Genomic DNA, 4,014 nt, shown 5'->3' with positions numbered 1-4,014 from the left:
TGCTTTCGAGAATGGTGGCCAGAATCATCACACCAGAACACAAAACATGGCTAGATTACTAGGTGACTCCCTAAAACACCTAGGGTCATAATAATAGCTCCAACATATATGTCGAGGCAACAGAGTACCTCAACTCACCGATTAGTGTGATTAATCTGGCCCAAATGGACATCAGGAACAGGAGGAAGGGGTTTGCAAATGCATCAGACTACTTAGAAACCTGGGATGACTCGGACATCATAACGGCTATAAATGCTCAAAAAGATTTGAGACATCCTGCAAAATGGTGGCATAACCACTCAACAACATAATATCAAGGTTCCGAGATCAACTGTCAACATACGAAAGTAGTACGAATGGAACTGAGGCTTGAAACTATCAATTCTATAAGTCTATGGATTAGTAACACGTCATCCTGATAGATAGATGAGAAGGCCTAGTTCTTAATCCCCGTAGAAAAGAAGAGGTTGACTCAGATTAGAAGGGCATAGGATAAAGGAGTAAAAAGAGCGTTACGTTCCCTTCCACAATCGATTCCCTTACATAACTAAAGCATTTCTAGGCTCGACTTCGACCAGTTTGGCTTGGTAATCCTATAGGCAGTCAGGCTCTGATACCAAAGCTGTTAGGACCCTGATCCTAAGTCACACCGATCTAGCATGTAACGCTTCATATCACTTTGCGGCCTCACGCACGGTATTCCCACGGGTGCCACCTTACCTGGCTCGGGACCATTTGCTCCTTTTGGCTCACGTATATGATAATGTCGCTAGCATCCATATGACAGAGAACCCGGGCCGACATTGCTAGTCGTGAACCCAAAGCGGCACCAAACTATGGGGACAGGCATACATGAATCACATCGAGCATGTCGCTCAGCAACGTGTGAATCCGGGTTGTAGCACTGGGCTAACAAGACTCCGGGAACCCAGGCTGTAGCAGGCTAGGAAGGACTCCGGATGTCACCATGTGACATATCCCCGAAGGGACAGACACAGGAACGAAGTGAAACACATGCCGACTAGTCAAGTGTCCCGAGCAGTAGTGCTGGGCTAGCAGGACTCCGGTGAACCGGGCTGTAGCGGACTACTATGGCTCATGGAAGCACTAGACTACATTTCCCCATAAGAGAGGCTCCCAAGGATAAACAACTAGGTTGTCGGATCCCACACATACCAAGCATTTCAATCATACACACAATATGCTCGATATGTGTAAATACAACATGGCATCACAACATAACTCTACGACTCAAGTATTTATTCATTAGGCTTCGAAGAGCCAGATAAAACAAACATGGGTCTCATGACCCAACATTTAGAGCATACAAGTCAAAACACATGCGGAAGCTTAACATGTCTGAGTACAGACATCTACAAATGGAAAAGGCTAAGAAGCCTGACTATCTACCAGATCCTGCCAAGGGCACAAGATCGTAGCTGAGGTATCAAGCTAAACGTCGAAGTCCATGCGAAACTACTAGCGAGACTGATGGCTCTCTACAAAACATAAATTAAGCAAACGTGAGTACAAAAGTACTAAGCAAGACTTAAATCAGAACTAGGTACATATGCATCGGTATCAACAAAGGGGGGGTGGTGGAGTTTAACTGCAGCTAGCCAGCTTTGACTCAGTGGCTAACCTGAACTACGACTGCAAGCAACTCTTTTGAGGTGGCGCACACGATTCCACATATTCACCATATCAATACCCCACTATGGATCCGCTCTCGTCTCCCTATGAGAACGCCATCCATAGCACTCACGCTTATCTTGCGCATTTTAGAGTATCCACTTTCACTTGTCTATGAACTGTATAGGCAACAAAGCAGTCCTTTACCGCGGATGTGGCTATTCGAATAGATGATGTTAACCCTGCAGGGGTGTACTTCTTCATACACGCTCTCACCACTTACCGTCGTTTACACGACATGTACTCGACAACCTTCAAGTAGAAGCCCAACAAGGGTGTCGGCCACGGCCTACCTAACACTCAAGTCTCTAGTCCAGGTTTATCGCCTATCCAGGTTCCATTCGTAGGGAGTCCGGCTGAGGTTTCCACATACGGCCCTGAACGATGTGTACAGGGTTCTGAGACACCAAACGGGCGCCCAGTATACCCGGCCACGGTGTATCTACCGCATCATAGCCCACCCCTCGGGTCAGCGCTACGCACGGCCACCAACACATATCCTATAAACACCGGAAACTAGTTGCAACTCCTGGACAGAGGACTAGGGTGGTTAAGAAGCCGAGAGGGTCAATTAAGGATCCCAATGCATGGTAGTAACTGATTCTTAAATCACACATACAGATCTTGGTTCTTAAGGACGGTTCCAATGAAACAACCCACCATGTACTCCTACATGGCCTCTCATCATTACCTTTACCAAATCGTGTTCAATACACTTAGCTCACACACAGTAGGACATGTTCACAAGTTTCCAATTCATCCCCGATGAATCAGACCTGACACAACTCTAAGCAATAGCAGGCATGACAAAGAAGCATGAATGAGTAGGCACATCAAGGCTCAAACAACTCCTACTCATGCTAGTGGGTTTCATCTATTTACTATGGCAATGATAGGTCATGCAGAGGATAAGGGGTTCAACTACCGCAACAAGTAATAGATGAATCATTGTTGTCCTAATGCAGTAAAAGAGAGCAGGAGCGAGAGAGTGGGATTGTATCGGAATTAACAAGGGGGTTTTGCTTGCCTGGCACATCCGAAGATGATATAGCTCTTCATCGGTGTCATTGATCACATCGTCAAAACATACGTCTACCGAGGGGGAACAATCACCGGCAAACTATGTCAATATGATGTGTTTTGAGCATGATCATGACATGTCAATATGATGTGTTTTGAGCTAATGCAACTAAAACCAGGGTGGTTTGAGCTTATTTGAATCAAAGATTCAAATACAAGCCTAAACAATGAACTCATATAAGTGCATTATCATGTTTCATATAAACATCAAGGTTAGGTTGCTCTAACATGCATGAAACCAGTACAGATGGATAGATTGGATTTTTCTGATCATTTTTCATATATAATTTGTTTCATTTGGAGTTACAGTTGATTTTATATGATTTTTAGAAGTTTATAACATTTTCTGAAATAAATAAACCATTTACATTTATTTGAATTACAGAAAAGGTTTTACTGTGTTAGCACTAGGTCACGCTGACCTCAGCAGGTCAACAGGCCCGGTCCAGGTCAAACCTGACCCGTGGGACCCGCGTGTCAGTGTCACATCTAACTAACAGTGCCTGTTAGTGCTAAGTAGGTAATTAACTAAACTAATCTAGGGCTGGGCCCACATGTCAGTGGCTCATCTAGTTAACTAAGTTAATTAACACTAATCACCTAACACTAACTAAACAGGGGCCTGGGCCCACACGTCAGGACGCAGGGGAGGTCAAACAGGGGTCAACCCCTGCCGGTGTTGAGTCTCCGGCGAGGCCGAGCCGACGGAGAGCGTTGGAAACGCTGCTCCGGCCATGGTTCGATGCGCGGGTGGGTGCTACAGGTAGCTGGCGATGTGGCGCATCCAACGGTGGAGGTGGTTGGTGCTGTGGTTGCCGGGAACAACGGCGGCGAGCATGTCTGCGGCGGCCGGAGTTCAGGCCTCGGCGGAAAACATGCTAGGTTGCACAACAGGACGTGGGGGTGGCCGCGTTCGACTCGTGGGGATGTACTGAGTGCAGTGGTGAGCTCGGGTGCAAGCTTGCACGACCGTGGCCACGGTGGCGACATGGCCGGCTGCGAGGAGCTATCGGCTTCGATGGCCATGGTGGTTAGATGACACGGACGAGTGCGGGGAGAGGGGGAAAATGCTCGGGGGCTCAAAGCGGTGTTGTAGGGATGGCCAGTGTGCTCGGGGAAGCTCAGGAGGCGGCGAATCGACGCCGGCAGTCCTTGGTGGCCGAGGAGGGGAACGGCGGAGCTGGAGGCGTCCAGGGGCTTCCGGCACCTTACATCTTGGTGAGGAGGAAGAGGGGGACGAGG

The sequence above is a fragment of the Triticum dicoccoides genome, chromosome 4A, assembly GCF_002162155.2.
Source record: "Triticum dicoccoides isolate Atlit2015 ecotype Zavitan chromosome 4A, WEW_v2.0, whole genome shotgun sequence".
Lineage (NCBI taxonomy): Eukaryota > Viridiplantae > Streptophyta > Magnoliopsida > Poales > Poaceae > Triticum > Triticum dicoccoides.
Note: the sequence above shows the minus strand (reverse complement) of the source record.